Source organism: Carcharhinus amblyrhynchos, chromosome 10 (genome assembly GCF_965287045.1).
Source record: "Carcharhinus amblyrhynchos chromosome 10, sCarAmb.v2.hapA, whole genome shotgun sequence".
NCBI classification, from domain to species: domain Eukaryota; kingdom Metazoa; phylum Chordata; class Chondrichthyes; order Carcharhiniformes; family Carcharhinidae; genus Carcharhinus; species Carcharhinus amblyrhynchos.
This window is the reverse complement of record NC_137333.1, coordinates 38,727,743-38,752,446: the sequence shown is the minus strand read 5'-3', so window position 1 is coordinate 38,752,446 and position 24,704 is coordinate 38,727,743.

Below are 24,704 nucleotides of genomic sequence, written 5' to 3'. Positions count from 1 at the left end.
ATCCTAACCTACGTATCCGGGGACACTAAGGAGCATTTTAGCATGGCCAATCCACCTAACCTGCTGGACTGTGGAAGGAAAGCAGAGAACCCAGAGGAAATAAATGTAGACACGAGCAGAATGTGCAAACTCCAAACAGTCAGTCACCCATGGCTAAAATTGAATCCAGCTCCTTGATCCCATTTGGACACTGGCATATACCCATAAAAATATCCTGACATACCTCACACACTGAGAAGCATACTGTTGACTATAAAATTTGGTTATTACCAAACGTTTTCAGAAGATATATAATTCGGGCCTGTCATTATATTTCTACACTAGTGCGATGAGGGGAAATTGGAATATTAAAGAAGATTCCCTGAGTGTAAGTTCCTGCAGAATTACAATTTTGCAGCTTATAATAAGCTATATGAAAGATTTTGATGGAGTAACCAATGAGAAACAGATTCTGCTGGCAGGTGGATTGGTAACCAGAGGGCAGAAATTTAAATTAATTGGCAAAAAGAACAAAGGAAGAGAGAGGGAGAGCTTTTTTTCTTAAACACAGTGGGCTGTTATGGTTAAGGATATGCGCGTTGAGGGATGGTAGAAGCAGATTCACTAGTAAAAGGAAATTGGATACGTACTTCAATTTGTCAGGGCTGTGGGGAAAGAGCAGGGGAGTGGGACTAATTGGACATCTTTTTCACAGAGTTGGCACAGGACAGCATGGGCTGTGTGGACTCCAGATGTACTGTATGATCTTATGATAATACTCCTCTATATAGAAATAAACACAGAGGTGTATAACGTACAGCCCCTGGATCACATTCACCAGAGTAGTCAATTTAGAACAAACTCCACCAGATATTTTTGGACAAGGCAGGCACAATTTTGAGATATATTAGGTTAGCATTTTGGGGCTGATTATCCAAAGCAATGTTTTTATTTTTACTGTTTCAGCCAATTGCATGTTGTGAAACAGTATTTCCTTTTATTAATATTGAAATTATCCTCCTTTTTTGGAGCTTAGGGGAGTAACTGGGACACAAAAGGACTGATTTTCAGCACCTAACCTGCCAGCACAGATTTGTTAAGGGAAAATTGTGTTTAATGAAGTCACTTGAGTATTTTTTTTGACCAGGGCAGTGCTACTGATGTGCTGTACATGGACTTTCAAAGGGTGTTAGATACAATGCCGCACAACAGACCTGTGGTCAAAGTTGGAGCCCATGAAAGAAAAGGTAAATAATTAAGCAGCATCATGGACATAAAATTGGCTGACTGACAGGAAACACAGTAAGAAATCCCACAATACTAGGTTAAAGTCCAACAGGTTTATTTGGCAGTAAATGCCACTAGCTTTCGGAATGCTGTTCCTTCGTCACCTGATGAAGGAACAGCGTTCTGAAAGCTAATGGCGTTTACTACCAAATAAAGCTGTTGGACTTTAACCTGGAGTTGTGGGACTTCTTACTGTGTTTACCCCAGTCCAACACCGGGATCTCCACATCATGACAGGAAACAGACAGTGGTCATAAATATCTGTTCTCGAGCTGGAGAAATATTTCTAGTTGGGTTCCCCAGGGGTTAATGTCGCGATCCTTACTCTTCCTGACAAAGGTTAATGAGCTAGATCTTCGTGCACAGGTCACAATTTCTAAATGATAAAAAGCTTGGAAGCACTATCAACTGTGAGGAAGATAGTGTCAAACTCCAAAAGGACATAGGCACGCTGATGGATGGGTGAACAAGCAGCAGATAAAGCTTAAATCAAAGAAATGTGTGAAGCGACTAATTTTGGTAGGAAAAGCATGGAAGATAGTATATGATGCAGGATACAATTCACAAAGAGATGCAGGAACAGAGGGACCTGGGTGGATACATGTCCATACCTCATTGAAGGTGGCAGAACAGCTTGAGAGAGAGCAGTTAATAAACCATACAGAATCCGTGGTTTGATTCATAGGTGCACAGAGTACAATAGCAAGGAGGTTATGTTGAAGTTACGTAAGACACTAGTTTGGCCTCAGCTGGAGTATTCTATCCAGTTTTGGGCACTGCACTTTAGGATGTATGTGAAGCCATTGGAGAGAGTGCAACAAATGTTCAAGAGAATGATTCCAGGTGTGATGACCTTCAATTATGAAGATAGATTGAAGAAGTTGGGATTTTTTGCCTCAGAGAAAAGGAGGCTGAGGAGATTTGATACAGGTAAAGTCATCATAGAGGTTCTGGACAGAATAGATAGGGAGAAACTATTTCCACACATGAAATGTGTAGGCCAAAAATTAGATACCTGCAGACCAGTGAAGAGCAATATATGAGGAGGAGCTACTGTATGATAGCACTATAACCCTTGTCGTCACCCATATAGTTTCATATGTTCCAACACCACACCCACAAAACCTCCCGCAGTCCTGCACCAGCCCCTGGAGCATACATAAAAAACAAAGGGTCAGTACCTGAGGACAAGAGTGGACAAGGGGTCAAGGGGTTAATTGCTAAGAGTGGGGAGTGAGTGTGGGGGGTCAAGAGGTTAGTATCTGGGGGCAGGAGTAGGGTCAAGAAATCAGTAACTAAGGGCTGGAGTGGGTGTTGGGATGAGGCGTCAGTAACTGAAGGTGGCTGTGTGGTCGAGTGGTCAGTAACTAAGGGCTGGAGCGGGTGTGGCATTGAAGGGTCAGTAACCAAGAGCTGGAGTGCGTGTGGGGTCGAGGGGTCGTAACTAAGGGCTAGAGTGGGTGTGGCGTTGAGGGGTCAGTAACTAAGAGCTGGAGTGGGTATGGCATTGAGGGGTTAGTAACTAAGAGCTAGAATGGGTGTGACGTTGAGGGGTTAGTAACTAAGAGCTGGAGTGAGTGTGGAGTGGATGGGTCAATAACTGAGGGTGGAAATATGTTTGTGGTTGTGGGTCAGTAATTGATGGCTGATGTGGGTCGAGGAGTCAGTAAGTGAGGGCCGGTGTGGGTGTGGGTGTGGGGTCGGGGGTCAGTAGCTGCTGGTGTGAGTGGGTGTGGGATTGTGGGTCAGTAATTGAGGGCTGGAGTGGGGCCGAATGGTCAGTAATTGAGGACCAGAGTGGGTGTGGGGTCAAAAGGGTCAGTAATTGAGGATGAGAGTGGGATCAAAGAGTCAGTAATTGAGGGCCAGAGTGGGTGTGGGAATCGAAGGGTGAGTAATTGAGGGTGGGAGTAGGTGTAGAACGATGGGTTCAGTAGCTGCAGGAGGGAGTGTGTGTGTGGGTGTGTAACTGGAAGCTGAAGTGGAGAATATGTCAGTATGTGTGGCTGTGATTGGAGATGAATGAGGGAGGGAGGCTTGGCGAGGCTGGTTAAGTTATACCTACAGTTAAATGGTGTGCAGCAGTGTAGAGCATGAAACATTCATTAATAATAGTTATTGGCTTTGTCAAATCATTTACCCCCTTGCCTTTCATAAAGTTAACTCAGCCTTGAAAATATTCAATAACCCAACCTCCACTGCTTTCCGAGGAAGAGAATTCCACATAGAACTGACCATTTGAGGGAAAAAATATTCTCCTGATCTCCATTTTAAAATGGACACCACTTATTCTCAAACAATTTCCCCTAATTCTAGAGTCCCACGCTAGAAGGAAGATCCTCCTGATATCCAATTTATCAACTCCCCTTAGGATCGTATATGTTTCAGTACAATCACCTCTCATTCTTCTAAATTCTCGTGGGTATAGGCCCTGTTTATATTCCAGCTTCTTATTGAAGTATATGATGATGGTCAATGGGATATTCAATCATGGTTGATGGTTCCAGAGTAGGAGGGAAGGGGATACCGGCTGGAGTGGGTATGGAGTGGGGCGAAACTGTGGGGGTGATTGCAGCACAGGGAGTGGGGGGGTGGGGGGTTGGTAAACCAGTGGGGAGACAGTCTGAAAGACCCAGAGATCCAATATCTTGCTGCAAATCTGAGAGGGCCTTCAGAGTGAGATGCTTTCCACTTCCCGCCCAAGATGGGGAAAGTACGAATGATACTTTCCCACTCCACCCACACCCGCTCTCTAATAATTGTGGCTGGGGCTGGGTAAGGCCTTTAAGTGACCATTTGTTGACCACATAAGTGTCTCAATCGGTGAATGGGTGGGTTTTCCTGCTCGAGGCCCAGCCCTGCCAAGCATCAAATTGTGTCGCGGTTTGGGCAGGCATGTTCCCGAGAGGAGTCCAATGGCAATTAATTTAATGCCCACCGCTGCCCCCGGGAGGCATAGAACTCTGCGCACAAAAACTGCAAGGGAAAGGCAGGAGCATTCAACGTATGATTTGATTGATCAGGATAGGATTGTGCTCCTAATCATCAACATACCAGATTTCCAAATTAATAGAAAAATACTGCAACCTGAAATCAATACATAAAATGCTGAAACTACACAACACCTCTGTCAGCACCTGCAAGGAGCAAAGGCAGGTTAATGTTCCAGGTCAGAGTCTCCTTTGAAGGCAAGGGGAAATATTGGAACAATTGACTTGAAGGTTTTTCATTTGCTCACCTGATCATTGTTGATTTAGATGCACCAGAAATTAGTTAATTGTGGCTCCTAAGGCCAGTGCATTTGCTCAGCAGTGGGTTAATGATGAATCTGATAACCCTGCTGATGGTGGGGAGTTGCCTGTCACTGTAACCGCAGTCTCCAAACTTCCTAATCAATTAGTTGCTGCATTCAGCTCCTTTGCTTTTCAGTGCAGAGTCTGCCTTTGAATTCCCTGGTCTTCTGCTCGAGAGAGGGAAACAAGGAATTTAGATTCAGAATCTGCCTTCCCAGGTAATTGAAAAGGCAGCTCCATCCCCGATATCTATCACTAGGGAATCACAACTACCACAAAGGAACCGAGATGATTTTCAACATCATAAATCACCAGATAGCTACGCTAGTGTGCTGGTTATGTCCCTGGACTAGTAATCCAGAGAATATAAGTTTAAATCTCACCGAGTTGGAGAATTTAGATTCAATTGCCTTTAAAGTCAGGAAATAAAACACTGCTGCAGCCCCCACCATTTACTACCTTTGCTTATCTCAGACAGCTGCCTATATTAAGAAAATGGACCTCAACATGTGTTAGCACCATATTAAACGCATTGGCCATTCCATGCAGCTGAGTGCTGGCCGGCTTATTAAATTATAGCTGCGACCAATCAGCATTGCATTTTGGATTAAACAGGCAGATGTTCGAAATACGGATGCATAAATAGTACCAAGAAATTGCTGCGATGTTTGACCTGTTCTCACATAACCATCAGTAAATTGACATTGCCCCAAACTCTCCACGGCCTCCCTTGATTGTCAACATTCCCAACAGCCGATGGAGATATCAGGCAGCTTCAATTAGGTGCTCGCACTGTTCATAACTGCAGGAAGCTATGGGAAAATGAAGCCTTGCAACCTTCAGTCACCTCCTCCCTACCCCACCCCTTGGTTTCTCGAGTCCTGTAGCTGCTATGTACCCTTCTTGCCACTTTGTTGAGTCTTAAGTCTGTGAATAACTCCTTTGCAAAGTTTTTTGGTTACACTGACCACCAGGGGCCAAATCGTGTTGATACCAATGTGCCCTGATATGTTGTGGAGGCTGCTTTGTTCCATGAAGCTGCCACTGAAGAAACAAGTCACCCTTTCTCTGCTTGGTTTTGTGACACTAGTTTCGTATCTATGGCTGATATTTAACTGCCCTCTAAAGTGACCTGCAAGCCATTCAATTGCTTCAGGGTAACTATGTTTAGATAATAATTACTAGCAGTAGCCACATCCTGAGAATCTCCTATCTTCCCCAAGATCAGCTGTTTCCAGTTTCCACTGACAGCTTCCTATTAACTATCACTATTTTTCCTACATTGAAACAACACTTCATAAGTATTTCATTGGCTGTTTCCAGATGTTCTGTGTTCATGGAATACACATTGGGGGCAATTCCCGGCCCTGCTTTCACAGGCGCAGATCCCATTATGTCCAGATTCTCATGGAAGGGACCGTAATATGATTTGCACAGGGGACAACTCATTTTGAGGTTCTCCCTGTCCCCGGCTGATGATGTAATCTGGTTCACGCCCAGAGGCCCGGAGAGGGCATGGAGCAGATTAGTGCAGTGAAATTTTTATTTAAATATGCAGGATCTGTTTTAAACTGGCTCACCCAGCTCGGAGAATTTACCTACCCACCGGCACAATCTGAAGTCAGTGGGAATCACTACTGGTCTCTGCAAACAGAGACCAGACATGATGATCATGCTGGGGGGAGGGCTTGAGGCACAGCCAACCTGGCAAGGGGTGAGGCCTGAAGGGAGCAGGGCCTGAGTAGGTCCCTTTGGTAACCCCTTTGCAGGGTCTTGCTCACATGAGGGCAGGGAGGGTGCCCTGATATCAGTGTTTGGAGGGGTAGGGGTGTTGATTGATGGCTTGATGCCAGACATTGTGGGGGGATTGGGGATCTTTAACCTTACTTTGATATGGGCGCCCTTTAAAATCCGATTTCTGAAGAGCAGGACTAGCCAGTATCTTTAGGCCCCGTTCCTCCCACACCCTTTCCAAAAAATGAAGCGGGGGAAGGTGGTGATGGGGATCACAACAACCCACCCAGCAGGAATTGCACTGCATTTCCCAGCAGAGATGACACTTCATCATTTTCTTGGAAGGACTGCACCTTTATGAATATGAACCTTTTGTTCTCGCAGTGATTTTTTTGAAACCATTTACCAATTGTAAAGCTCGGAAATTTTTCTCTGCACATTCACAGTTTAAAGGGGAACAAAAATGAAAGGTAAAAATGATTGTGGGCATTGAACCAATATGATGTTAGCTATATTTCTCAATGCTATTTGAATATTTCTCTGACCCCAGCACCTCTTCCAGAAAATCTACAAAACTAGTTTCAATTTCATCCCAAAAAATCCAAAATAGAATCAATTTCAGGTATTTCTGAAGATTTGGTGTTGGTCCAGTCCAGTTCAGTTGTTTTTGCATTCCCTTCTGGTTTATTGTTTTCCAATATCTCCAGCTTTGAAAGGATTAGAAATTACATTTTCAGGGCAGATTTTGTTCTGATATGGTTCAACCAATTCTTTTCCAAACTCTTTTTAAAGTCGAGATGATCTCAGGCTTAACTCCATATTCATTATTAACCTGCTATCACAAATTAACACATCTATTCAAAAATGGCCATTCTCCTGGGAAGGGTCCTCTATGTACCAAGTGCAACAAAATCGTACATAACCAATCACTGAGAATTTCCATCGGGTGAGCACATAGAAACACAGTAACAGGAGTAGGCCATTTAGCCCATCAAGTCTGCTGCATCATTCAGTAAGAGTATGACTGATCTGTGACCTAACTCCATATGGCTGCCTTTGCCCATTATCCCTGAACAACCTTAGGTAACAAAAATTAGCTACTCAGATTTAAAATTTATAATTGATCCAGTATCGTTTGGTATTTGTGGAAGTGAGTTCCACAATTGTACCACCCTGAAATTGTTTCCTAATTTCACTTTTCGAATCATAGATTCCCCAAACTGCAGAAGGAGGCCATTTGGTCCATCATGTCTGCACAAACTCTCTGGCAGAGTATCTTACCCAGGCCCTCTCCCCCACCCTATCCCCATAACCCCACACATTTATCAATTTCAGGACAGCGAAGGGTGAGGGTCAGGTACCAGGGTGGGTGCCCCCTGGGCATTGGCACCTTGGCAGTGCCTGCCTGGACCACTGGTACTGCCCAAGGGACAAGGTGCCGGGGGCACCTTGGCACTGCCCACCTGTGAAAAGGCAGTGCCAATGGGGCAAGGCATAATGGGATATGGCCTCTGAGGGCAATCAGTAGGGATGAGGGGTCCTCCTGCTGCCACTCTGGAGTCAGGATCAGTGGGGGAGGGAGGGAGGCCAGTGATCAGGAAGGCCATCTCGGGTTATGGAGTGGGGTGGGGGTTGCAGCCTGCTTGGAAGTTCAGAACTATGGGTGGGAGGGGGTGAGGGGTCAGCACTGTGGGGGTAGAAGATTGGGAGATTGGTGCTGGAACAGCTTACTGTCGTATCCACTGAAATGTGTACTCCATTTCAATTTTCTCAGCAGGCTAGCCTAAAAGGCAGTTTGTCCTAAAAATACTTGAAGTTTTAAATGAGGCTGGGTTGGACTTGTCCATTTTTGCCGGGGTGAGGGAGGGTGGGGTGGGGAGGTTGGAGGGGCAGCATTATGGGTTCACAGGGCTGGCCAGCAATCGCGAGGCTGGCAGACAGGGGTCACTGTTCATGTGCCGATCTCGGTGCTGACAGATCAGTGCATGCAGTGGTCCGCTCAGCACTATGCTGCCAGCCTCTTTAGCCGGAAAAGGCCCCACCCACAGATTTTTAACATCATTTACGCTACTGCATACTGCAGTGCACAGAGTGTGGGGAGTTCTTTTTAAAATCCCTCTTGATAAAAACAGCATGATATACTCTAGTTTTTATGCAAATTCGCACTTAGAATTTCTTTAAGAGAATCCCAGCCCTAATGTCTGGCTCTGATTTTTAGACTGTGTCCCCTTGTCTGAGGTACACCAGCCTTAGATCTTCTTCACTTTCTTAATTTTACCCATACAGGCTCCACTGCCTGCTTACTTTTCATCATATTCTTTTTTAGCATTGAAGTGATTTCATCCTTATTCACGATGCCAACTTTACTATTTTCTATATTCCCTGCAGATCTTCTCACCTGATACATCCCATTCTCAGTCCTGACTATCTTGCAGCCATGTATCATTAATAACTACGATGTCATAGCCTTCAAGTTGAACTGGCACCTGCTATTCATTCAATTCATTTCCACATTTGTATAAAAAATGCTTATCTGAGCCGTAAACCCTAACCTGTACTTCTGCTGTAATGTTTTATTTATACAATTCTTATTTCTTTCTCCTGAATCATGGAATCATAACATAGGATCCCTACTGTGCAAAAGGAAGCCATTCACCCCACTGAGTCTGCACAGACTCTCACACAGAGTATGTTACCCATGCTCTATTCCTCATCCTATCCCCGTAACTGCACGCACTTACCATGGCTAATCCACCTACCTACACATCCTGGGATACTAAGGGATAACTTAGCATGGCCAATCCACCTCATCTGCACATCTTTGGACTGTGGGAGGAAACCAGGGCACCCGAAGGAAACCTATGCAGACACAAGGAGAATGTCTCACCCGAAGTCTGAATTGAATCTGGGTTCCTGGCACTGTGTCGTAGCACTGCTAATCACCATACCACCTCGCTGCCCGGTTTAATTACTTTGCATCTATTAGTTTGCCCTTAACCGAAAGCACAGCTTCTGTTTGTTGATCTACTTTGTTCCCTTTTGTTTGTTATTGAAGTGTTGTCAATATGATCTTTTACAGCTGAACTCTTTACGCCTCAGAGTGGGAAGGGGGTTGGGGAGAGGAGGTACAGAAAATCCCACCACAATCACTGTTGTCATATAGGAACTGTGGTGGCCATTTTAAACACAGCAAGGTCTTATAAACAGCATCGAGTTTAATGACCAGATAAAACTTCACTTGATGAAGGAGCAGTGCTCTGAAAGCTTGTGATTTCAAATAAACCTGTTGGACTATAACCTAGTGTCGTGTGACCTCTCATCTTGTCCACCCCAGTCCACACCGGCATCTCCACACCCTGAATAGCACAAAGGAACCTTTTGCAATGACAAGAGAGAGCAGACAGAGGCCTTGGTTTAAGATCCTATCTGAAAGACAATGTCAGTGCAGTACTCACTCAGTACCAGATTATGTGCTGGAGTCTCTGACTTTGGAGTCGGATCCAAAAAACTCTGAAATAAGTCGGATCCTTCAAGAGAATCCTGTGCAAGTTCAGAGTGAATGAATTTGTAACGACATTATTCATAGTGTAGGAAGGAAACCTTGTCCAGCATTCTGACCTTCCTCAATCTCCATGCTGTGTTGGAGCTCTTTGTTTGTGTTGTTGCTTTCCTTTGATCACAGCATCACACTACCCAACATTGCCTCCCTTTCTGAGCTTTCAGACTGTGAGACTTGATATCCCCAAATATATTCAAAGCTCGGTTCCAGTGTCATGGGCACCAGGTTAGCTTTGATGCATTTGACTTGACTTATTTGGTTAATGATCATTTTTTTGTAACCTTCCCTTCATGGCTGTTTCTCAAATGACAAAATAAATCTGAAAATTATGTTGTGTGGTTCAGATGTCTTGAATTTTGGATAACATGTTTTATGGGACTAATTGCAATTGGATCCATAGGTTGTTGTTATGAATAGGTGCCTGTACTACAGCAGCGCACAGACCATAGTTAGAGGCAAGACATGAAACTGTTACTTTTCTCATGGTACCAATTATACATGAAAAATGACAGAATGTTAGTTTTAAAATGAGCCGCAGTGTGTTGATAAAATTTCTAACATCGTGCTGTACCACGCTGGAATCTTCTGAACACAAAACTCACAGCGTATCCTGTTGCTTAAGAATGTCACATATGCAACAGACAACAGGAAATAAGTCTGACTTCCACAACAGATACAGATATCGGCACTTAATTCAGTAATTGGATATGTTTTGCTTCTGGTTAAAGGAGATGCAATACAAATGACCAATTAATAAAGAAGGAAACATTTAATTTATGTAGTTCCCTTCAGGACCTTGGAACATTTCAACAGTCAAATAAATTCTCAGTCAACTAATTCATTTTGATGTATAGTCATTGTTCTGAAAGGAACAGAGCAGCCAGTTTGAGCTATGCAAGATCCCAGAAACAGAAATATGATAATGAACAGGTAACTTTAATTTAGTGATGTTGCTTCAGGGCAATGCAGGACCCTAGGGTTGGAGGAAGTGGGAGATCTCCTCTTCTTTGAAATAGTGCAATGATATATCAGAGGGGACAGACTAGACTTTGACGTAATACAGCATTTGAAAGACAGCACACCCTTCATATTGCACTAGTTTTTTGTGTTCATGTCTCCTTTGCACTCTGAGATTACGGTGCTACCACTGGCTGCAGCTCAACATAATGCTGCATGTGGTCACATTCTACGTTTTAATGCAGGACTGCAATTGGTGGCATGCACAGATTTAGTTCCAGCATCCGTAATTGTCCATTAAAATTTGCAATGTAGAAAACATTATGTAAGCATTCCCACACAGAACACAAGCAAAATATTTGACGAAGATGGCAAATCCAGGGAGAACCGAACAAATCTCATTGATATTCTCCACCAGGAATTTCTGTGCTGTGCCTTGTATTCATAAAACATTGTTTGAATTGACAATTGCTTTCCACACAGATTCCAATGTCAGAAGCGAACTATACCTGTGGAGACTGCAACCAGGTTCAACCATGTGTAGATAAGGACAACAATCATTTGTGTTTATATAATGCGCTAATGCAAGAAAACATCCCAAGGCACATCACAGCTGGATAACAAGACAAAAATTGATACCAAGTCAAAGAAGGAGATATTAGGGCAGGTGGTTAAAAACTTGGTTAAAGTATTTAGGTAACTTATTACGGGAGAGGGAGAGGTGGAAGGATTCGGGTTTGATAATGAGAATTTTAAAATGGGAGTGTTGCAGGACTGGTGATGTAGGCCATCACCAGGGCGATGGGTGAGTAATCTTTGTGTTGTTTAGAATAAAGGAAGCAATGCTTTAAATGAGCTCCAGGTTATGGAAAGCAGAAGATGTGTTGCCGGCCAGTGAAGCATGGCATTGTTGAGTCTGGAGGTTAAAAAAAATCAATTGCCGAAATTTTACCACCCCGCCTACCATGGAATCGGAGCGGGTAAGGGGCGGAAAATGGAAATGCCATCTCTCGAGCGAAGCTGTAAAATTTTGTCCAATGTTTCAGCAGTTGATAAACTGAGGCAGGGTAGAAAAGGGCCATGTTACATATGTTGAACCATAGAGCCATAGAATCCCTACAGTGCAGAAAGAGGCCATCCAATTCATCCAGCCTACACCACACTCTGAAAGAGCATTCCATGCAGGCCCGCCCCTCTCGCCTATCCCCATAACCCTACGCATTTACCACTGCAAATCCACCTAACCTACACATCTTTAGACAATGAAGGGCAATTTAGCATGGCCAATTCAACTAAACTGCAGGTCTTTGGACTGTGGGAGGATACTGGAGCATCCTGAAGAAACCCTTGCAGACGTGGGAGAACATTCAAACTCCATACAGAGCCAGAACTGACCTCGGTCTTTGGTGCTGTGAGGCAGCAGTTCTTGCCACCATACTGCCCAGTATTCATACTTACTTCACGTGTTTCCCACAATTGTGGAGCTTAGTTGTTGCAGAATGCCAACTCTTTTCTTGCTATGAGACCCAGTCTTTTTTACTTCTTCACCATATTAACTTCCAGAATTTTAGAGAATTAGCTGAAGATAATCTTCAGGAGGAGTGTCCAATGGGATTAGGGCTGATGTGCTTCTAAGATTGATCTTGTAGCCCTAGGAGACTTCTTCCAAAACCGTTCCAGATGTAATATATGGAGTATAATAGTACTATTGCCATCTGATTATTTATATTACCATTCATCAGGCTGAAAATTATTGTTATGTAGTTACATGCATTGTATCATTAAACAATACAGTATAGGCCTATTCTGCATGTGTCTGCTCTTCCTTAGAGTTTTCCAACTAGTCCCACTATCCAACTCCAACTAATGGCATAGTGGCACACTGGATAGCACTGCTGCCTCAGAACGGTCACTGTCTGTGCAGAGTCTGCATGTTTTCCCCGTCTCTGCGCAGATTTCCTCCAGATGCTCCGGTTTCCTCTTACAGTCCAAAAGACATGCTGGTTAGGTGCATTGGCCATGCTAAATTCTCCGTCAGTATACCTGAACAGGTGTCGGAGTGTGGTGACTATGAGATTTTCACTGTAACTTCACTGCAGTGTTAATGTAAGCCTACTTGTGACACTAATAAATAAACTTTAAACAAATTATTTCTGTGTAGTCCTCCAAATGTTTTCCCTTCAAGTATTTGCCCAATTCTTTTTAAGGAGTTACAAATGAATCTGCAACCAGCACAATTGTCAACAGTGCATTCCAAATCATAGCAGCTCACTGTGTGAACATAAATTTCCTCAAAATGTGTTCAATGGGTGATGGTATTTCCTGCCCCAACACCAAAAAGCTGGCATGAACTCGCTCCTGTTGCAAATGTCCACAGAAAATATCCTCAGAGATAGGCAATAAACGTGGGTTGGGCCAGCATTTATTGCCTATCCCTGAGTGTATTTGCTATGGACCTAGAGTCACTATAGGCGAGACTAGGTAAGGATAGCAGATTTCCTTCCGTAAAAGGCATTAGTGATCCAGGCTGGGTTTTACGACAATCAGCATGGTCACCATAGAACCCCTACAGTGCAGAAGGAGGCCATTGACCAATCAAGTCTGTACCAATTCTGTGAAATAGCATCTTACACAAGCCCACCCCGGGGCTATCCCATAATTCCATGCATTTACCCCACTGATCCCCCAACTGTCCCTTGGGACACCAAGGGACAGTTTTAGCCTGCCCAATCCACATAACCTGCACATCTTTGGACTATGGGAAAAAAACGGAGCACCCAGAGGAAACCCATGCAGCCACACAGAGAATGTGCAGACTCCACAGACAGTCAGCCAAGGCTTGAAACTAACTCAGATTCTTGGTGCTGTATGGCAGTAGTGTTAACAAGTGTGTCACCTTGCTGCCCATTTTTTTGGACTTTTTATTTCAGATATTTATCGAATCAAATTTCATCATCTTCTACAGTAAGACAATGAATGGTAACCTGGGTCCCCTGATCATTTCTCTGGGTCTCTGAATTACTAGTCTACTGGCAACACCACTATGCTATTGCCTCCCTAATCTGAGAAACTCTGGGCAGAACCAGGACAGGAAGCACCGGGAGGGGCAAGGAGGAGAACGCAGTTTGAAGGCAAGGGGATAGGGGCACTCAGTTTCAAGGGGGGCATGGAGGATGGAGTCCACAGATAAAATTGCAAAGTAATGTTGAGGTTGTTGAAAATAAGACAATAATATTATTAGAGAAAATGTACTGAACAAGCTTTTGGGATTAAAGACAGTCAAATCCCCATTGCCTGATGGTCTACATCTTACTGAATTAACAGGAAGTGGCAGCAGAGATAGGGGAGGCATTGGTTTTAATATTCCAAAATTCCCTGGATTCTAGAAAGACTCCACTGGCTTAGGAAAAGGCTAATGTAACACCTCTGTTCTAAAAAGAAAATAGAAAGTGGGAAATTATAGACCAGTTAGTTTAACGTTTGTTGGGAAATTGTTGAAATTGATTATTGAGAAAGTAGTGATGGGACATCTGGAATCCATCAGAGTCAACATGATTTTATGAAGGGTAACTCATGTTTGACTAATTTGCTGGAGTTTTTCACACATGTAATAAGCAAAGTGGATAATGAGTGTCCTGTAGATGCAGTGTGTATCTGGACTTTCAGAAAACATTTGATAAGGTGCCGCATAAAAAGTTAATACACAAGATAAGGTCCCCTGGTGTTGGAGTAATCTATTAGCTTGGATAGAGAATTGGCTAAGCAACAGAGAGCAAAGAATGGGGATAAAATAGTCTTTTAATGCTTGGCAAGCTGTAACTAGTGGTGTGCCACAGGTTTCAGTCCTTGGGCCTTAAGTATTGATTAAGTTAGTCAAATACAATTTGACTTTAACAAATCCATGCTGACTTTCATTTCTTAGCCCAGTGATCTCAAATAGAAATTAATTTTGTTTCAGATTATTTTACTTGTAAGTTTCTCCACCACTGATGTTCAGCTGACTTGCCTTTAGTTGCTAGCTTTATCTCTCGTCCATATTTTAAACAGAGATATAACATTTACGGTCCTCCAATCCTTGGGAACTGACCCCCCCCCCCACTCCCACCTAAGGAAGATTGGAAGTATGTGGTCAACCCCTCAGTTTTTATACTGAGATAAAAGCAAAATATTGTGGATGCTAGAATCTGAAACAAAAACAGAAAATGCTGGAACATCTCAGCAGGTCTGAAAGCATTTGGATGGGGGGAATAAACACAGTAAGAAGTCTCACAACACCAGGTTAAAGTCCAGTAGGCTTATTTGGTAGCACAAGCCACAAGCTTTCGGAGCACTGCCCCTTCATCAGACTCACCCAATGAAGGGGCAATGTTCTGAAAGCTTGTGGCTTGTGCTACCAAATAAACCTGTTGGACTTTAACCTGGTGTTGTGAGACTTCTTACTGCTTACCAAAGTCCAACGCCGGCATCTCCACATGATGGGGGTAATAGAGCCAGGGTCTGATGAAGCGTCGTCAAGACCCAAAACATTGGCTCTATGCTCTCAGCACAGATGCTGTCAGACCTGCTGAGATTTTCCAGCATTTTCTACTTTTTTTTCCCCTCAGTTTTTACCCTCACTTCCCTCAGTAACTTAGGATGTATCATATCTGCTCCATACTTCACTTAAGGATAGCTCACTTTTTAATATATATTTTTATCCTATCCAATATTACTGATGTCTCCACCTTTGTTGTTCAATCTTTTGTCTATGAAGACAAGTAGAAAGTGCTAATTTAACCATCTCAGTCATGCCCTCTGCTGTCCCAAGAATATTGAATGGAATTTTATGGCCTTGATCATCCCGAAACCAGAAAATCCCACCCAAAAATCAATGGACCTTTCCATGGTCCACCCCTCATCCACTTTGATTCCGATGGCAGGGAGGATGATAAAATTATGGCCATCCTTTTTTGATTCCTAATTAGCCTTGTCCTTGTATGATTACCGTTTTATGACAAAACTTTAGAGATATGTTAGCTGCTAATCTACTATCATACTCTCTATTTGCCCTTTTATATGAGTCCCCTTACTCATTTTTTTAGATTTCCAATATTCAGCCTGGTCCTTGTTTATTATGTACCTTACATTTGCTATAAACCTTTTTCATACATATAATTTTGATCGCTGTGGGAATAAGTTTCATCTCCTGAGAGAAGGGCCTCTGCATAAGAAACTTGTTTGGTGATGTGAGCATGGAAGGAGGTTTGTGACGCAACCAAACAGAGTTATAATCAGTCTATGAATTCTCCCAACACTCCCTCAGTGTGTGAAGATATATAAAATAAACAACATGGCTGATGTAACATTCATTGCCCAACTCTGGCCAGCATAGGACCACAGTATGAATTTAGATGTCAGTCAACAAAGCTCAGGCATTCAGCTGTAAAAAAGGACCAGGACTACTGTTACATACAGTGCCAGACACTCAACTTGCAGTGAAGATACATTTTAAGATCTCCTATTATTGCAAAGTGTCTGAAAACACTATGCAGTTTGGTTGCAAGAGTTATGAGTTCCTGGGTTAAACACAAAGGAGGGCAGGAGATTTGGTGACATATCTACACAAAGGCTACAACAGACACTCAGAGGGTAGGAATTATGGCATTGTCACTGGATTAGTAATTCACAGGTCGAGGGTAATGTCTTGGAAATCCAGGCTCAAATCCCACCTCAGCTGATGAATAAGAAAATATGAAAATAAAAGTTGCATGAAATCATTTCTAACTGTCATAAAAAAACTAATTCCTATGGGGAAGAAAATCTTCTATCTGGCCTATAGATGACTTCAGAGCCACAGGTTGATTCTTAAATGCCATTCAGCTCAAGGTTAGGAATGGGTAATAAATAAATGCAATAGACACTGAGCCAGTGACTATGGGATGGGGCTACAGTGCCCCTGCAGTATGCCAAGAAGATGGAGCAGAGGCTGCAGAGCGGGCAAGTCCTCTGCCAATTTGGAACTGGACTTTCTTGAGAGTGGTATAATCTCTGAGTGCCTGCCCATTTGCATCTCTCAGTTGAGTTGACCAGACAGGACTGGACAAGCAAACCATCCTTTGGCCCACAGGCCACTTGTATTCAGTCACTCAACACATGCTGATCCCAGCTCTTCATTAGCTGTTAAGTGAAGTAAAATGCCAGTAACTATGTAAATGGCTACAAGTGTCAGATCACATAATGGGGTTCTTCAACAGTGATGTGGTATTGTTTGCTCTCTTTCTCCTGAGACTCCCATGGCTTGGCTCGCAGCAGTTCTGAAAGCAAAAGATCAGGTTGGCTGAATGCAGGAGACTGGGGTAGAACGCATTATGTCAATGGTCACACTATCAGTATAGTGCAGATAGTAGGGTATGGGTGAGCTGGGACTTGAAAAGGAGCATAAGACAGGAACATACCATTGTCCTCCATGTTCTCAGCAATGCCAGATCTCATGCACTCTTTTCAGTCCCATGAGGCAGAGTGCTATCTTCTTTATAGGGATCAGGAGAATGAGGTTCTAAGCCATACACTGGACCTGCCCTTCTCCCTTCTGTAGTCCATCACTTTGTCTTGTATGAGAGAGGGAAGAATGTCAATGTGCCTACCATTGCTGAATAGCTGGAGATATGTGGAGAAAGTAAAGGTGGATGTGAAGCTGACAGCATTTGGAGGCGTGTGATGATGAAGTGGAGTACCTAGATGTAATGTCTGAGGCCAGAGTGGAAATTTTGAGCCTCCTTTTGCCCTGAGTGATTCCAACCACTCCTTAAGTTAAGAAAATCTGAATTTGAGTTTGAGCAACTGGCACAAGTGCTTATCCAAGACATGTGAAGCATCATGGAGCTCCCAGGGACAGAATGTACCTATACTCAGATAGTGAGGAATCCAAGTTTCATAATTTCTCAGTAATGTAACCTGGCCACTCTTAAACTCTGTGAATGATTTCTGTGCATGTCAGATACCTGATGAAAAGATAAAGAATTGGAAAAATCATTTTTCTTGCCTCTGTTGTTGTCAAACCATGTTTTATATCAGAAAATGATTGTTAATTTTTGTGGCTATAAGCTCCTAATTGATTTAAAGCCACATTCCTGTATCTTGGGATCCAAATAAAAAGTAGTTACATATTCTATATTCCAAAACTATTGAAATTGATGAACTTATCTGCTTGGCCACATCAAAAACAATTTCCATGAAAGAGATAAATGGATTCCATCTTCGAGCCCATTACCCAAATATCCAGGCAATCACCTAGATACTTCACTGGATGAAGCATTCAACATAATCACTTGGACATTGAGACAGTGGCTGAGAGAGGAAAGTCCAGAAATGATCTAATGAGGTAACTGGAATACAAAAGCCATGGTCAAATTTGGATCACTGGGCAGCTGGAGAGGGAAGGTCATGTGAAAATGAAATCCTTTGTGTGTTTAAGCTCTCTCTCATTGAATCCTATCTGCTAATTTTCACTATCCAAGTGCTGTCGACAGAGATTTTACAAGGCGCTCAACTCAATGCTCCTGTTGCCAGAAGAATAGATAAATCATCTGCCGACTGCTTTGCTGATCTCTAAGTCACTAAACCCATCGCCCCACTCTGTATTCTATTCATGTGTGTATAATAATTGAAGGTGTGTAAAAATGTCAGAGCATTTTTCTTATTTTTCTTAGACTAGTTAAGTACAATAAAAGCTATCCCCTTTTTAAAAAAAATCAAGAAAATCTAACATATTATGCCTTTTATAATCATTGTACATAACCAGTTAACACTCAAGGAACTGGCTGAGCAACTGATCATAACACATCATTATGTTGTGTTACATTGTGATTCTTACCTTCATCTATAGATTGATTAACACAAAATAAATTGCCATAACCATTACTTCCTTTCCAAATATTGCACTGTCAGAATAATGCTGTTGTATTGTAAATTGTTCAATGGAAATTTTCTCTCATGCTTTTGTGTTTTTCATGTGAGATAGCTTTTGGCAGATATCTGAAATTATTGTGACAAAAATCAACAGTTGATAGATTCTGTTTCCTATTAATTGGTTAAATTGATGTGTTGCTGTCCAAGTAACCAAAGAGTGAATGAATCAAGGCAGTGTAGAATTCACCACAATCCAAATTTACAGCATAAGTATAAATTCCTGTCTATTGGACAACCGATGCTATATGTGCTGATATCACAGAAAATCTTCCTGACATTATATTAGATTTTGCGTAAAAATGAGCAGCTTTTACAACGAAGAAAAATCCCTGACAATGTAATGCAGGAGAAGAAAAGATTGCAATGCAAATACACCCAACATCCAAAGGATTTCAGAGCTGCTCCATTGATGAGTTGTGCTCTGACATAGTGATCAATATGAATGTCGTCATTGGGTATCTGTGCCAGCAACAGGCACAATTTGGACAGCCACGGGAGGGGGAAGAAGGAGAAATTATGCTGCCTATATACTCAGATGGGTTGAGCTGTCTTCAAATAACTTGAAAATGTTCCTGTTTAAAAGATTCAGTGTGTCTGAGGTTGTCAGTGATTCTGTGAGACCTCTAGGCTGAAATTCAGGTCTCAACACACCAAAGGACACCACTTTGTGCTCCTGTGTGAATTTGGAGGTTGATATTCTGGGTATTTAGTCACAAGAAAGCCCTTAACTTCAGGAATTCCGGCAGGTAAACCATCCTGCTGAGCCCACTTCCTTGTAATGTCATAGGCCTAGAATAGAACAGATGAAAACCTATCTACTGCTGTACTCAGCATAAAATCAACACATTGACATTGTGGGTTAATGACCATCCTTCTCTGATGATCTCTTAAGTCTTCTGCATTCATACACCTTAGGAATTTCAAAGGTCTAATTTTTACACACCTCATTACATGGATTTTAATCTCTTCCCTATCCATAATCCTTTTCATTATTCTTGATTAATCTTGCACTGATGGATTTTCTCAAAACAGTTGTCAGCCATGCTGGCAGTGGACCTTGGATAGGGTAGAATCACCTGTACACCAACGAATGGTGCTCCAGATCAGAACAACTGGTTTGGGGTATTTGCATGTGGTTGGGGAGTCTTGCAGCAATGCATCAAAGGGTGGGAGGGAATTTGCTATGAGTTTTGGTTGCCTTGACAACTTAAATGGGAAATGACAACTTAAATGTTATCTTCCTGCTTTTATTATGAGATTGTGAATCAAACATTCCTCAATGCACAATATGAGGTCTAAAATAGTTTTACTTTTAGTCCGTTCTGCAATATATTGTTTCAAGAAATGTCATAAAAGCATCCTATTTTCTAGAGTATCTTTGCCAATTCTATTTGTCTATTCAGTTCAAAGTTCCCTACAACCATTACATTACCTTTTATAGGCTCCAACTACTTGTTGCTTAATGCTTTATCTAATGCCAAAACTACTCACCACAGGGTTTTCTGACCCTTTTTATTCCTAATCTCCACTCATGCAGATTCCACTTCTTGCTCTTCTGAGTTAAGATCTGTTCTTGTTGCTGTCCCTATACTATCCTTAACAATCAGGTCTACCCTCCACTTCTTCCAGTCTATCTGTTTTTCAAAATGTTATATATCCTGGAAAGTTTATTTTCCAACATTGGTCACCGTGTAAGCACATCCCTCTAATGGTACTTATATCAAAATCATTCATTTCCATTTGTGTTGCTAGTTCATCTATCTTATTATGAATGCTTTGGGTATTCAAACAAGCAGACTTTAATTTTATTTTTGTAATTACAATTCTTTGTATGGACTTATTCCCAAATGCACCCTTACCATAAAACCCATTTTAGTATCAAACAGTGCTAAACTCAGCCTTTGTTTTTATCCTGGGATAAATTATGCAATAAAATAGTTGCACTTAAACTGGCAAGGAAATCTAGTATCCTTTGTAAATTCCCTGAAGCCACTTTATTCAAATTATAAAGTTGATTTCCCCCCATTCAGAAAGTGCTGATATTTAAATAAGAAGAGAGAAGATGAAAACCCTATACTCATTAAGGCTTGTTAACTATTTAATATTGGAAGTGCAGTTGTTTAGGTATGTGTTCAAGGGATATATTTTTTAAAAATGAAATTGTCATTCCAAACCAAAAACACTTTGTTTAAATGCCTTCTCTTTAACTACACCAGGAAGCATGCTTTCAAGTATTAGACAGCCATGCTTTTTCATATAGGGTGGATGTGGTTGGAGGGCAGCTAGGAGTCATCTCAAACTCAGTTTCTGCTCTCACACATAGTCCTCATTGTTATTAATGACATCTGTACTAAATCTCCGTAACTCAATAGAACTGTGAATCAATATGTAGTATTTGGAATGATCATGTATTCTCTTTGCAGAAAACATGTACGCCATCAGCACTGTAAGACATATATGTGGCACACTGGGAGCTCACGTATTCTAAATCATTAACTGACTCATCGTTGCCTTATTTCATATATCACTTTTGCAAAGTTTGACGAAGTAATTTTACAAAATTGCACTCCCAGCTAGGAAGCTCACCTGCTGGCTGTCCGTATTAAAAAACTGTGTGCACACTTCACAAATTTATTAAAAAGTAATGAAAGTACTAAGACTGCTAGGAGCACAACTGCCATTTCGCATTTCCAGGAGTCCAACTTCCCCCATACCCATCTGTAAAATCAGTCCTACTGTTTCCCAAAGTTTGTGAGTAAAGTCACTTGATGCCATTATTTATCATGCCTCAGCTATGCACTTGCCAAAAGAACTGTCAGATTCTGAAATGAATTTATTGTCAGCGTGATGATTTTCATTTTGGGCAGTGAACCCATAAAACTTAGAATCACCCTCACTTTCGTGTGTTTCTCTAGCATTTCTGATCATATCAAATGTTATCTCTCAGTTCCAAGTTGATGATTCTGTGAATTGGTATTTTGTTTCATCTGCATAACTACTAGCAGCAGTAGGACAAACTGTAGGCTATAATGTAATGGATGAACAGATGGTGCAGATATAAAGAACATATTGGCATATCAGTTTTCCTGCCAACTCCTCCACCACAAAAAGTTCGACAATTCAGTGAGAAAGGGTGTCTGATTAGACACTGACTGAGACAAGAAGCTGTCACTAAAGTTCTATCAATTAGCATGGGATGATCTGCAGCTCCAGTTAATAAGGGCACTGAAAGGAAGTACCAATATCAATATCAAATTGAGGACAATATCAAAGGGAAGTCAAGGCAACTACTGTTCAAAATTTCTATCTCACTGCAACTTGTATTTATATACCATCTTCAGAGTTATAAACCATTCAAGGTGCTTCACAGCACAGAACAATATTTGACACAAAACCACATGAATTTATCACAGCAGATCAATCCTCCCTAACAGCACTATGGGTTGCTTCAGTCATTCAAGACCTTGCTAGAGTGGCACAGTGGTTAACACTGCTGTGTCACAGCACCAGGGACCTGGGTTCGATTCCCGGCTTGGGTCACTGTCTATGTGGAGTTTGTACGTTCTCCCCGAGTCTGCGTGCCCTCTGGGTGCTCCAGTTATCTCCCACAGTCTGAAAAATATGTTGGTTAGGTGTATTGACCATGTTAAATTCTTCCTCAGTGTACCCAAACAGGTGCCAGAGTGTGGCGACTAGGGAATTTTCACAGTAACTTCAATGCAGTGTTAATGTAAGCCTATTTGTGATGCTAATAAATAAACTTCCTCGAGGACAATTAGGAATAGGCAATAAATGCTGGCCTTGCCCAGCAAAGCCTACATCACTTAAATGAATAACTATCCAAAAGCTAGTGAGCTCAAAGAAGTTTTAAGGAGAATCTTAAAGGGGGAAAGAGAAGTAGAAGAGAAGAGAGGTTTAGGGAGGGAATTACAGAGCTTATAGCTCAGGGAGATGAAGGCATAATGGTACAGCAATTAAATTGGATGGTGTTCAAGAGGTCAGATTCAGAGGACTGAAGATATTTCAGAGTGTTGCAAGATTGGAGGATATTACAGAGACAGGGACAAGGTGAGGCTAAGGCAAAATTTGAAAGCAGGTGTTGGAATGTTAAAATTGAGGTGTCGATTAACTGGAAGCCAAATCAGCCACCATTAACTTTCAGACATCTACCAAAGACTTGATTGAAATCAGCTGCTTTTCAGCAAACAGCTGCAATCAGAATGTAACTGAAAATCTTTGCAGGAAGATATACCATTTTATTGAATTGAACATGAACTGCAAATGTCTGTCAGCTGACCTACTTTCTCAAAGATCAGAGTATTATTGACAGCACCCTTTTCAGTGATGCATCTTTTGACAATCTAGGCCAAGTCTTTTCTTTCCATCTTGTCATACAGTTCCTTACGACGGAGGTCAGTATCTATTGTTCAAAGATTTTTGGGTGTTCACAATATGGATCGAGTTACCTTTTGCCAACTCTACTTCAGCATTGATGTCTGTTGATGCTGTTGGCAAGCTCAGTAATGTCAGATTCATTTTTCTTCATCATTCTGCAAAGGTTCACCTTTCCAAAAAGGCCACTGTCGTTCTGACATTCTAGCACAGTTATTATCTGTGCCAGTTTAGGATTTAAGTGTGGATATAATGATAATTACTGCAGTACCTCAAAATATCAATCTGAAATTTGCACATATGTGCTTGGGAAGAGCTGCAGCATTTCTTCATTAGCTCAGCTTGCTATCCTTTACTCTTAGTCCAAAGGTTGTAGGTTCAGATTCCACTTTAGAATGGTGAACATACAATTTAGGCTGGCATTTCAGTACAGTACTAAACTATTGACAATAAACCAAGACCCTGCCTGATCTCTCAGGTGAAAGATCCTATGGCAATATTACAAAGAGGAGCAGAGGAACCTGTTGCCCAGGCTTAATATCCACCCCTCAATCAACATCACTGAAGCAGAACATCTGGTCATTATCTCATTGCTGTCTGTGGAATCTTGTTGAGTGCTAATTGGTACATCCAGAACTCAAGACAGGTACAATACAAAATCCTCCCTTATCCTTCCCTGCCTCCTCATTGAATGGTGTTGAATGTTTGGAGCAGTCACTCACTGGGCAAGCTGATTTCCTCAGCTGCATTCACAGTCTGTGCAGAGGAAATGACAATTATGCAGCTCTGTTGCTGCTTCAGAAGTATTGCTGGATAGAATAAGCTCTCATCCTATTATTCTGATGGAATGAGAATCAAGAATAAATTCACCAGTCTGCACTCCCAGCTTGGAGCCATGCTCATAAGAATATCTTTGGAGAATAGAGAATAAAGTGATGACTCCAGAACTTCTGACTCATATCAAGTCCCTGTTGAATTTGTCCTAATATATCTAATTTTTATGATTAGCCTTGACTTTGTAACTATAAATTTCCCTTCTCATGGAAGTGGCTTCAGAGGTTTAGGGGTTGGTGAAGTTTTGTCTGTTTCTCCTAGAGGCAGGCTCCCAGCAACAATAGTTACATGGCTGCATGGTGGGCAATTAAGGTATTTAAAAGGACAATTAGCTCCTGTTTTTGATGATTCAATTCAATTTTATGAGCTTCTGCATTCTGCCAGCCCTTTGCACCTCAGGTGAGGCAATTGAATAGTGAGAAACCATTGTCTATTGAAATTGAACTCAGGTCAGCAGTATAAAGGAGGAAGACAGCAAGGATGTTTCTTTCTACAGTCAGACATATGACACCGAGGCAACGTTGTTCTGAGATGGTTGGTATTCTCAACTCAAATACACTCACATTGGCTGGCATTATGACAGCATAAACTGCCAAGGCAACTGGGCTGCATAGACTGATGTTTGAATGGACATGGAGTCTGTTATTTAGTGGTTGGACAAACCGCAGTGGAGAGTAGCAGGATCAGCAACACATTCAAACCCAGCAGAGGAGCACTGCAGA